At 58.7% G+C, this 12,500-nt stretch overlaps 1 non-coding gene across 1 annotated transcript; it reads right to left on the bottom strand.

The window, feature by feature from the left end:
• Window positions 1-19: 19 nt before the first annotated feature.
• On the bottom strand, window positions 20-138 carry LOC131865788 (5S ribosomal RNA). The gene has a single exon (XR_009364461.1). It is a non-coding gene; the product is annotated as a 5S ribosomal RNA (ribosomal RNA).
• Window positions 139-12,500: the final 12,362 nt, after the last annotated feature.

Raw genomic sequence — 12,500 nt, 5'->3', positions numbered from 1 at the left:
CCCGGCGAAAAACTAAGAAAGGGTGCAACACCGGGACTTCCCGGGAGGTCACCCATCCCAGTACTACTCCGGCCCAAGCGCGCTTAACTGCGGAGTTCTGATGGGATCCGGTGCACTAACGCTGGTATGATCGCACCCGTTATGAGCTTGTCGCAATGTGTACTTAGCAAACCGCGACCCACGTGCGAATCCACCCCGGCCACCCACCCCCGTCGAGGTGCACACCCTCCCTCGCGAAGTGCGCCCCGTTCGCCAAGTGTGAGCCCTGCCCGGGTGCGCGCACCTTGCTAGGGCGTCGGGTGTGCACCCGGCCCGGCCTACGTGCGTGCACCTGGACGGGGCGTCGTGTGCGTGCAGTGTCCCGTCTGCAACGCGGTGCCCACACACCACCTCGGGCGCAACGACCTGCGCTCACATGTGGGCCGAGTGCACCTTGGTGCATGTTCGGGGCGCCTCGGGTGCACGCTCGATCTTGCCCCGGTGCACCAAGGCGCTCGGTTTGCCCCGGGTGCGCACTTGGTGCAAGGTGGGCACCCAAAATAGGGATCAAGCACCAAAACACAAGTTTCGGGATGCAAAATGGGACCCAAGGACCACAAATGCGTTCCAAGACCCATGATGGGTCCACGAGAACAAAAATGTGTTCCGAGACTTAATAAACAAATATTGGGTTTTAGGAGAAGAAACATGCTCTGATGCCCAAAACGAGAATCGACCCCGAAAAGGCCACAGGCCAAAAGTGGGATGCGAGACAAAAAAAAATGGGACCCGAGGACCAAAATTGGGTTCCCAGGTCGAAGACAGGGCAACCGGACAAGAAACGACCTCTAAGGCTCGAAATGAGTCCCGACGACTAAAACTTGACAAGAAGCACCCATCAGGCACCCAACTCGACACCCATGGGATGCCGACCCACCCGGGCTTCCACCTAGCACACCTTGGCACCCACCCACCCTCGCACCCAACCTCGCACCCAACTTAGCACCTTTGAACCCACATTGGCACTCACCCTGACCCTGGCACCTTGGAACCCACATTGGCACTCACCTTGACCCTGGCACCCACCTTTGCACTCACCTTGGGACCCACCCTGGCTCCCACCTCGGCACCCACCCAGACACCCACCTTGGTTCCTTGGCACCCACCTTGGATCCTTGGCACCCACCCCGACACCCACCTTGGCACGCAACTTGGCTACTTGCCACCCACCTTGGCTCCTTGACGCCCACCCCGACAACCACCCCGTGACCTACCCTGGCTAGGGTTGGTGCACACCCACCCTGGTGCCCACCTTGGCACCCACCCCATGACCCACCTTGGCACGCACCTTAGTACCCACCCTGTTACCCACCCTAGGACCCACCCCGTGACCCACCTTGGCCAGGGTGGGTGCACCCACCCTGGTGCCCACCTTGGCACCCACCCATCCTAGCACCCAGCCTGTGACCGGGCTTGGAACCCAACCTTGCACCCGTCTTGGCCAGTGTGGGTGCGCACCCATCCTGGCACCCACGTTGTGACACACCCTTTAACCCACGCACCCTAGCAGCCACGTTGGCACCCACCTTGGAACACAACCTAGCAACTTGGCACCCACCCCGTGACCCACCTTGGCATCCACCATAGCAGTCGCCCACTTGGCACCCACCTTGGAACCCAAGTTGGCACCCACCTCGGCACCCACCTTGACACTTGTGGACCCACCTTGCCACTCACCCTAGCATCGACCCATCCTAGCACCCACCCTGGCACCTTTGCACCCTAGCACTCACCCATCCTAGCACCTAACCTGTGACCCACCTTGACACTCACCCTCGCACCCACCTTGGAACCCAACCTAGCACCCACCCACCCTGACACCAACCCTAGCACCTACCCACCCTTGCACCCACCCTGTGACCCATCTTGGCACCCACCCATCCTACCACTCAACCTATCACCCACCTTCTCACCCACCTTGGCATCCACCTTAGCACCCACCCACACTGGCACCTTGGCACCCACCTCGGGCAAGGTGGGTGCACACCCACCCTGACACCCAATTTAGAACCAACCGAGCATGTTACCCACCTTGGCACCCACATTGCAGCCCACCCTAGTACCCACCCTATGACCCACATTGGCATCCACACCCTAGCACCCAGGCACCTCGACACCCGCCTTGACACGCACCCTAGCACTAAACCTGTGACCCACCTTGGAACTCACCCTAGAACCCACCCACCCTGTGAACCACCTTGGCATCCACCTTAGCACCCACCCACCTTGGCACCCACTCTAGCACTCACCCATCCTAACACCCAACTTGTTACCCACCTTGGCACCCGCCCTCGCGTCCACCTTGAAACCCACCCTAGCACCCACCCACGCAGGAGCCCACCTTGGCACCCAACCTAACACCCACGCATCCTGGCACCCAACTTGTGACCCACCTTGGAACCCACCCTAGTACCCACCTTTGAACCCACTATATCACCAACCCACCTTGGCACCCACCCTATGACCCTCTTTGGAATCCACCCTAGCACGCACCCACCCTGGCACCCACCATGGAGCGCACCCTAGCACCCACCCACCTCGGCACGCACCTCAACACCCACCTTGGTGTGCGCACTGCGCCAACCTCTCAAAGACCCTATGTGGTGCGCTCCAAAGTGTACACCTTTGGTGCGCTCCAAGGTGCGCACCTTTGGTGCACACCGAGGTGCACACCAAAGTGTGCACCGAGGTGAGCACCAAAGTGCACTCCAAGGTGCACACCAAGGCGTGCACCTTTGGTGCGGTCAATGCAAACGAATTCGGAAGTTGGGGTCGATGTCCTAATCGCTGCTGCAGACTACACGTATGAGAATCGGACAAATAGCTTTATATAGGGGAGGTGTTGCGTTTGATGGGTCGACTCCCCTGGTTGTGTGCACTGCACCAACTTCAAAGACCCTGTCTTGTTTAAGAAGTCAAAAGTTGGGGTGGATGTCCTAATCATTGCTGCAGTCTACGCATGTATGAGAATCAGACAAATAGCTTATATAGGGGAGGTGTTGCATTCGGTGGGTTGACTCCCCTGGTTGTGCGCACTGCGCCAACCTCAAAGACCCCGCATAGCAGAAGAAGTCGGAAGTCGGATTTTGGTGAGCACCAAGGCGTGCACCTTTGGTGCGGTCAACGCAGACGAATTCAGAAGTTGGGGTGGATGTCCTAATCGTTGTTGCAGGCTACACATGTATGAGAATCAGACAAATAGCTTATATAGGGGAGGTGTTGGGTTTGATGGGTCAACTCCCTTGGTTGTGCGCATTACGCCAACCTCAAAGACCTTGTTTTCGTTAAGAAGTCAAAAGTTGGGGTCAATGTCCTAATGGCTCCTGTAGGCTACACATGTATGAGAATCGGACAAATAGCTTATATAGGGGAGGTGTTGGGTTTGATGGGTCGACTCCCCTGGTTGTGCGCATTACGTCAACCTCAAAGACCTTGTTTTCGTTAAGAAGTCAAAAGTTGGGGTCGATGTCCTAATTGCTCCTGTAGACTACACATGTATGAGAATCAGACAAATAGCTTATATAGGGGAGGTGTTGGGTTTGATGGGTTGACTCCCCTAGTTGTTCGCATTACACCAACCTCAAAGACCTTGTTTTCGTTTAGAAGCCGAAAGTTGGGGTCGATGTCCTAATTGCTCCTGCAGGCTACGCATGTATGAGAATCAGACAAATAGCTTATATAGGGGAGGTGTTGGGTTTGATGGGTCGACTCCCCTGGTTGTGCGCATTGCGCCAACCTCAAAGACCCTGCATTGCGGATGAAGTCGAAAGTCAGAGTTTGGTGTGCTACAAGGTGTGGTCGAAGGTGCTCACCTAGGTGTGCACCTTTGGAGCGCAGGAAAAGTGCCCTCCAAAAGTGCGCACCTTTGGAGTGCACAAAAGTGCCCTCCAAAAGTGCGCACCTTTGGAGCGCACAAAAGTGCCCTCCAAAAAGTGCCCTCCAAAAGTGCGCACCTTTGGAGCGCACAAAAGTGCCCTCCAAAAAGTGCCCTCCAAAAGTGCGCACCTTTGGAGTGCAGAAAAGTGCCCTCCAAAAAGTGCCCTCCAAAAGTGTGCACCTTTGGAGTGCACAAAAGTGCCCTCCAAAAGTGCGCACCTTTGGAGCGCAGAAAAGTGCCCTCCAAAAAGTGCCCTCCAAAAGTGCGCACCTTTGGAGCGCAGAAAAGTGCCCTCCAAAAAGTGCCCTCCAAAAGTGCGCACCTTTGGAGCGCAGAAAAGTGCCCTCCAAAAAGTGCCCTCCAAAAGTGCGCACCTTTGGAGCGCAGAAAAGTGCCCTCCAAAAAGTGCCCTCCAAAAGTGCGCACCTTTGGAGCGCACAAAAGTGCCCTCCAAAAAGTGCCCTCCAAAAGTGCGCACCTTTGGAGCGCACAAAAGTGCCCTCCAAAAGTGCGCACCTTTGGAGCGCACAAAAGTGCCCTCCAAAAGTGCGCACTTTTGGTGCGCACCAAGGCGCTGGTTCGGTCGTTGCAGGCGAGTTCGGAAGTTGGGGTCGATGTCCTGAGCGGAGGTGCAAACTACACAGGTGTCGGAATCGGACAAATAGCTTATATAGGGGAGGTGTATGCTTCGATGGGTCGACTCCCCAGGTTGAGCGCACCGCGCCAACCTCAAAGACCCTACGGTATGGATGAAGTCGGAAGTTGGGTCCGATGACCGATTCGATTAGTAGGTATGCTCATGAGGTCGGAATTTGGGTCCGATGACCTGCCATGTGCAGGAAGGCGAATGTTGGCACTGTGCGTTGCAAGGTGCACACCAAGGTGCTGGTGCGGTCTTTTTAGTCGAGTTCGGAAGTTGGGGTCGATGTCCTGATCGGAGGTGCAAGCTACACAGGTGTGGGAATCGGACAAATAGCTTATATAGGGGAGGTGTATGCTTCGTTGGGTCGACTCCCCGGGTTGAGCGCACCGCGCCAACCTCAAAGACCCTACGGTATGGATGAAGTCGGAAGTTGGGTCCGATGACCGATTCGATATGTAGGCATACTCGCGAGGTCGGAATTTGGGTCCGATGACCTGCCATGTGCAGGAAGGCGAATGTTGGCACTGTGCGTTGCAAGGTGCGCACCAAGGCGCTGGTTCGGTCGTTGCAGGCGAGTTCGGAAGTTGGGGTCGATGTCCTGATCGGAGGTGCAAACTACACAGGTGTGGGAATCGGACAAATAGCTTATATAGGGGAGGTGTATGCTTCGTTGGGTCGACTCCCCGGGTTGAGCGCACCGCGCCAACCTCAAAGACCCTACGGTATGGATGAAGTCGGAAGTTGTGTCCGATGACCGATTCGATATGTAGGCATACTCGCGAGGTCGGAATTTGGGTCCGATGACCTGCCATGTGCAGGAAGGCGAATGTTGGGACTGTGCGTCGCAAGGTGCGCACCAAGGCGCTGGTGCCGTCGTTGCAGTCGAGTTCGGAAGTTGGGGTCGATGTCCTGGTCAGAGGTGCAAACTACACAGGTGTGGGAATCGGACAAATAGCTTATATAGGGGAGGTGTATGCTTCGATGGGTCGACTCCCCGGGTTGAGCGCACCGCGCCAACCTCAAAGACCCTACAGTATGGATGAAGTCGGAAGTTGGGTCCGATGACCGATTCGATACGTAGGCATATTGGCGAGGTCTGAATTTGTGTCCGATGACCTGCCATGCGCAGGAAGGCGGAATTTGGGTCCGATGACCGAGTTGATGGCGTGCCATGCGCAGAAAGGCGGAATTTGGGTCCGATGACCGAGTTGATGTTGATGGCCCGCCATGCACAGGAAGGCGGAATTTGGGTCCGATGACCGATTTGAAGGCGTGCCATGCGCAGAAAGGCGGAGTTTGGGTCCGATGACCGAGTTGATATTGATGGCCCGCCATGCGCAGGAAGGCGGAATTTGGGTCCGATGACCTGACATACGCATGGAGTCCGACTCGGGGGCCGATGTTCGATTCGATGACTTGCATTGTGGGTAAAGTCGGAAGTTGTGGTCTTTGACCCGATTCGATGACCAGACTTCGGCTGCTTGAGAATCGGACAAATAACTTATATAGGGGAGGTAGTGTTCTCGAGCATCCTCCCCCCGTGCCCGTTTATGTCGATTGATGCTGGTGCTCGACTGGTTGGAGCGCTCGGATGCAAAAATCTTGCACCAGGATTTATCGATTGTGATGGACACGGCAAGTCTCCTGATTGCTATGCAGGAGCTCATCGTGAATCTCTATGCGGCCTTGGTATGGACTCGACCTGCGGAATGGTTCGGCAATGGTAGTCGCTCCAACACGTCCTTGCAATGGCCACAGAGGTGATTCGACTAGAGCTCCAGTCTAGCTTTTGGGTTGCTTGGCGGACTGGTATAGCCGCGATCGAGTTCCGGCCATGAACGTTTTAGATAGCTCTTGGGCTTTCTGGGACGGAAGTCGGAAGTTTGGGCTGTTGTCCGATTTGATGACCATTCTTCGGATGTGTGAGAATCGGACAAATAACTTATATAGGGGACTGTGTTGTCTCACGCAGCCCCCTCCGTGCCCCTCTATCTCGACCGATGTTGGTGCTTGAAAGGGTTGGGATCGCTCGGATTTATAAACGTGCACCACCATTTGTCGAGTGTGAGGGACGCGGCAGGTCTCCTAAATGCTATACGGGCGCTCTCTGAGAATCTCTATCCGGCCTCGACACAGACTAGTCTTGCTGAATGGTTTGGCACTGGTAGTCGATCCAACACGTCGTTGTTGTGGCCGCCTAGGCGATTCGATTCGAGCCCCCGTCTAGCTTTTGGGTTGCTTGGCGGATTTTGCCCTATCCGCAAGTGAGCTCGGTCCCTAAACGTTCGAGAAACCCGATTGCTATGCGCCGACTCTCTTTCTTGCGAGCCTCCATCTAGCTTTTGGGTCTCTACGGAACGGAAGTCGGAATCTGGGACCGTTGTTTGATTCGACGAGGCAGACTACGGTTGTGCGAGAATCGGACAAATAACTTATATAGGGGAGGTGTTGACTGGAGCATTCTCCCCCGTGCCCCTCTAACTCGACCAATGCTGGCGCTCGAACGGTGGTAGCGCTCGGATTTTCGTTGAGCGCCAGCATTGGTCGATTTAGAGGGGCATGCGAGATTCCCGAATGCTATGCGAGGGCTCTAACGGAAATGTCTATTGGTTTCGGTATGGATGCAATTGCGAGTGGTTCGGCAAAGGTAGTCGTTCCGATGCGTCCATGTCGTGGCCAAATCGATAATTCGATTTGAGCCCTCGTATAGCATTTGGGTCTCTCGATGTGATTCCGCATTCCAGTCCCTTTGGGCACTGCTTGAGCCGCATCCCAGGGGGTTCCCTTCCCAATAATCTGCCTCGCAACCCGATTGCTATGCGGTGAGGCTCCTCGGCCGCCTCGGAACTATCTGTGTATCAGACGCATCGCGGGATAAGGGGTTGGCAACGGTAGTCGCCCCAAGCGCGTCCGATGCTTGGACCATTCCGAGGCGGCCCTGAAGCCTCTTCCGTCTAGCCGTTGGGTCCTTCTCGCCGCATCCCTTGCCTCGCACCCCGATTGCTATGCGGTGAGGCTCCTCGGCCGCCTTGGAACTATCTGTGTATCAGACGCATCGCGGGATAAGGGGTTGTCACTGGTAGTCGCCCCAAGCGCGTCCGATGCTTGGACCATTCCGAGGCGGCCCTGAAGCCTCTTCCGTCTAGCCGTTGGGTCCTTCTCGCCGCATCCCTCGACTCGCACCCCGATTGCTATGCGGTGAGGCTCCTCGGCCGCCTTGGAACTATCTGTGTATCGGACGCGTCGCGGGATAAGGGGTTGTCACTGGTAGTCGCCCCAAGCGCGTCCGATGCTTGGACCATTCCGAGGCGGCCCTGAAGCCTCTTCCGTCTAGCCGTTGGGTCCTTCTCGCCGCATCCCTCGCCTCGCACCCCGATTGCTATGCGGTGAGGCTCCTCGGCCGCCTTGGAACTATCTGTGTATCGGACGCGTCGCGGGATAAGGGGTTGTCACTGGTAGTCGCCCCAAGCGCGTGCGATGCATGGACCATTCCCAGGCGGCCCTGAAGCCTCTTCCGTCTAGCCGTTGGGTCCTTCTCGCCGCATCCCTCGCCTCGCACCCCGATTGCTATGCGGTGAGGCTCCTCGGCCGCCTTGGAACTATCTGTGTATCGGACGCGTCGCGGGATAAGGGGTTGTCACTGGTAGTCGCCCCAAGCGCGTCCGATGCTTGGACCATTCCGAGGCGGCCCTGAAGCCTCTTCCGTCTAGCCGTTGGGTCCTTCTCGCCGCATCCCTCGCCTCGCACCCCGATTGCTATGCGGTGAGGCTCCTCGGCCGCCTTGGAACTATCTGTGTATCGGACGCGTCGCGGGATAAGGGGTTGTCACTGGTAGTCGCCCCAAGCGCGTCCGATGCTTGGACCATTCCGAGGCGGCCCTGAAGCCTCTTCCGTCTAGCCGTTGGGTCCTTCTCGCCGCATCCCTCGCCTCGCACCCCGATTGCTATGCGGTGAGGCTCCTCGGCCGCCTTGGAACTATCTGTGTATCGGACGCGTCGCGGGATAAGGGGTTGTCACTGGTAGTCGCCCCAAGCGCGTCCGATGCTTGGACCATTCCGAGGCGGCCCTGAAGCCTCTTCCGTCTAGCCGTTGGGTCCTTCTCGCCGCATCCCTCGCCTCGCACCCCGATTGCTATGCGGTGAGGCTCCTCGGCCGCCTTGGAACTATCTGTGTATCGGACGCATCGCGGGATAAGGGGTTGTCACTGGTAGTCGCCCCAAGCGCGTCCGATGCTTGGACCATTCCGAGGCGGCCCTGAAGCCTCTTCCGTCTAGCCGTTGGGTCCTTCTCGCCGCATCCCTCGCCTCGCACCCCGATTGCTATGCGGTGAGGCTCCTCGGCCGCCTTGGAACTATCTGTGTATCGGACGCGTCGCGGGATAAGGGGTTGTCACTGGTAGTCGCCCCAAGCGCGTCCGATGCTTGGACCATTCCGAGGCGGCCCTGAAGCCTCTTCCGTCTAGCCGTTGGGTCCTTCTCGCCGCATCCCTCGCCTCGCACCCCGATTGCTATGCGGTGAGGCTCCTCGGCCGCCTTGGAACTATCTGTGTATCGGACGCGTCGCGGGATAAGGGGTTGTCACTGGTAGTCGCCCCAAGCGCGTCCGATGCTTGGACCATTCCGAGGCGGACCTGAAGCCTCTTCCGTCTAGCCGTTGGGTCCTTCTCGCCGCATCCCTCGCCTCGCACCCCGATTGCTATGCGGTGAGGCTCCTCGGCCGCCTTGGAACTATCTGTGTATCGGACGCGTCGCGGGATAAGGGGTTGTCACTGGTAGTCGCCCCAAGCGCGTCCGATGCTTGGACCATTCCGAGGCGGCCCTGAAGCCTCTTCCGTCTAGCCGTTGGGTCCTTCTTGCCGCATCCCTCGCCTCGCACCCCGATTGCTATGCGGTGAGGCTCCTCGGCCGCCTTGGAACTATCTGTGTATCGGACGCGTCGCGGGATAAGGGGTTGTCACTGGTAGTCGCCCCAAGCGCGTCCGATGCTTGGACCATTCCGAGGCGGCCCTGAAGCCTCTTCCGTCTAGCCGTTGGGTCCTTCTCGCCGCATCCCTCGCCTCGCACCCCGATTGCTATGCGGTGAGGCTCCTCGGCCGCCTTGGAACTATCTGTGTATCGGACGCATCGCGGGATAAGGGGTTGTCACTGGTAGTCGCCCCAAGCGCGTCCGATGCTTGGACCATTCCGAGGCGGCCCTGAAGCCTCTTCCGTCTAGCCGTTGGGTCCTTCTCGCCGCATCCCTCGCCTCGCACCCCGATTGCTATGCGGTGAGGCTCCTCGGCCGCCTTGGAACTATCTGTGTATCGGACGCGTCGCGGGATAAGGGGTTGTCACTGGTAGTCGCCCCAAGCGCGTCCGATGCTTGGACCATTCCGAGGCGGACCTGAAGCCTCTTCCGTCTAGCCGTTGGGTCCTTCTCGCCGCATCCCTCGCCTCGCACCCCGATTGCTATGCGGTGAGGCTCCTCGGCCGCCTTGGAACTATCTGTGTATCGGACGCGTCGCGGGATAAGGGGTTGTCACTGGTAGTCGCCCCAAGCGCGTCCGATGCTTGGACCATTCCGAGGCGGCCCTGAAGCCTCTTCCGTCTAGCCGTTGGGTCCTTCTCGCCGCATCCCTCGCCTCGCACCCCGATTGCTATGCGGTGAGGCTCCTCGGCCGCCTTGGAACTATCTGTGTATCGGACGCGTCGCGGGATAAGGGGTTGTCACTGGTAGTCGCCCCAAGCGCGTCCGATGCTTGGACCATTCCGAGGCGGACCTGAAGCCTCTTCCCTCTAGCCGTTGGGGCTTTCTCGCCGCATCCCTCGCCTCGCACCCCGATTGCTATTCGGTGAGGCTCCTCGGCCGCCTTGGAACTATCTGTGTATCGGACGCATCGCGGGATAAGGGGTTGGCAGTGGTAGTCGCCCCAAGCGCGTCCGATGCTTGGACCATTCCGAGGCGGCCCTGCAGCCTCTTCCGTCTAGCCGTTGGGGCCATCTCGCTGCATCCCCCACCTCGCACCACGATTGCTATGCGGTGAGGCTCCTTGGCCGCCTCGGAACTATCTGTGTATCGGACGCATCGCGGGATAAGGGGTTGTCACTGGTAGTCGCCCCAAGCGCGTCCGATGCTTGGACTATTCCGAGGCGGCCCTGCAGCCTCTTCCGTCTAGCCGTTGGGGCCATCTCGCCGCATCCCCCAGCTCCTCGGCCGCCTCGGAACTATCTGTGTATCGGACGCATCGCGGGATAAGGGGTTGGCAGTGGTAGTCGCCCCAAGCGCGTTCGATGCTTGGACTATTCCGAGGCGGCCCCGCAGCCTCTTCCGTCTACCCTTTGGGGCCATCTCGCCGCATCCCTCGCCTCGCACCCCGATTGCTATGCGGTGAGGCTCCTCGGCCGCCTGGGAACTATCTTCGTATCGGATGCATCGCGGGATAAGGGGTTGTCACTGGTAGTCGCCCCAAGCGCGTCCGATGCTTGGACTATTCCGAGGCGGCCCTGTGGCCTCTTCCGTCTAGCCGTTGGGGCCATCTCGCCGCATCCCTCACCTCGCACCCCCATTGCTATGCGGTGAGGCTCCTCGGCCGCCTTGGAACTGTCTTCGTATCGGAAGCATCGCGGGATAAGGGGTTGTCACTGGTAGTCGCCCCAAGCGCGTCCGATGCTTGGACTATTCCGAGGCGGCCCTGCAGCCTCTTCCGTCTAGCCGTTGGGGCCATCTCGCCGCATCCCCCACCTCGCACCCGGATTGCTATGCGGTGAGGCTCCTCGGCCGCCTTGGAACTATCTTCGTATCGGACGCATCGCGGGATAAGGGGTTGTCACTGGTAGTCGCCCCAAGCGCGTCCGATGCTTGGACTATTCCGACGCGGCCCTGTGGCCTCTTCCGTCTAGCCGTTGGGGCCATCTCGCCGCATCCCCCACCTCGCACCCCGATTGCTATGCGGTGAGGCTCCTCGGCCGCCTTGGAACCATCTTCGTATCGGACGCATCGCGGGATGAGGGGTTGTCACTGGTAGTCGCCCCAAGCGCGTCCGATGCTTGGACCATTCCGAGGCGGCCCTGAAGCCTCTTCCGTCTAGCCGTTGGGGCCTTCCCGCCCCATCCCTCGCCTCGCACCCCCGATTGCTATACGGTGAGGCTCCTCGGCCGCCTTGGAACCATCTGTGTATCGGACGCATCGCGGGATAAGGGGTTGGCACTGGTAGTCGCCCCAAGCGCGTCCGATGCTTGGAGCATTCCGAGGTGGCCCTGAAGCCTCTTCCGTCTAGCCGTTGGGGCCTTCCCGCCCCATCCCTCGCCTCGCACCCCGATTGATATGCGGTGAGGCTCCTCGGCCGCCTTGGAACTATCTGTGTATCGGACGCATCGCGGGATAAGGGGTTGGCACTGGTAGTCGTCCCAATCGCGTCCGATGCTTGGACCATTCCGAGGCGGCCCTGCAGCCTCTTCCGTTTAGCCGTCGGGGCCTTCCCGCCGCATCCCTCGCCTCGCATCCCGATTCCTATGCGGTGAGTCTTCTCGGCCGCCGCGGAACTATACCTGTTATTGCTACTGCATCCTTCGGCTGGTAACCTCCTCTGCCGCCTTGGAACGTTCTCTTTGTCGGACGCGTCGCGGGATAAGGGGTTGGCACTGGTAGTCGCCCCAAGCGTGCCCGATGCATAGACCGCTCCGAGTTGACCTTGCTTTCAGCCTCTCACATGCATAGACCTCTCTGAGTCGACCCTGCAGCCTCTCACGTTTAGCCTTTGGAATCTCGCCTCACAACATGATTGCTATCCTTGATGCATCCCTTGCCTCGAGCCCTGATTGCTTTCTTGGCTGCATCCCTCCTCTCCTCACAGCCCGGTTGTCATCACTGCTTCATCCGTCGCTTCATGCATTCTGGCTGCTGGGCCCTTCCCACCGCACACCTCGATTGCTATCTCTTCTGCATCACACACCCCGATTGCTA

The sequence above is a fragment of the Cryptomeria japonica genome, unplaced genomic scaffold, assembly GCF_030272615.1.
Source record: "Cryptomeria japonica unplaced genomic scaffold, Sugi_1.0 HiC_scaffold_119, whole genome shotgun sequence".
Taxonomy (NCBI): Eukaryota; Viridiplantae; Streptophyta; class Pinopsida; order Cupressales; family Cupressaceae; genus Cryptomeria; species Cryptomeria japonica.
Note: the sequence above shows the minus strand (reverse complement) of the source record. Positions and strands in the feature narration are given on the sequence as shown.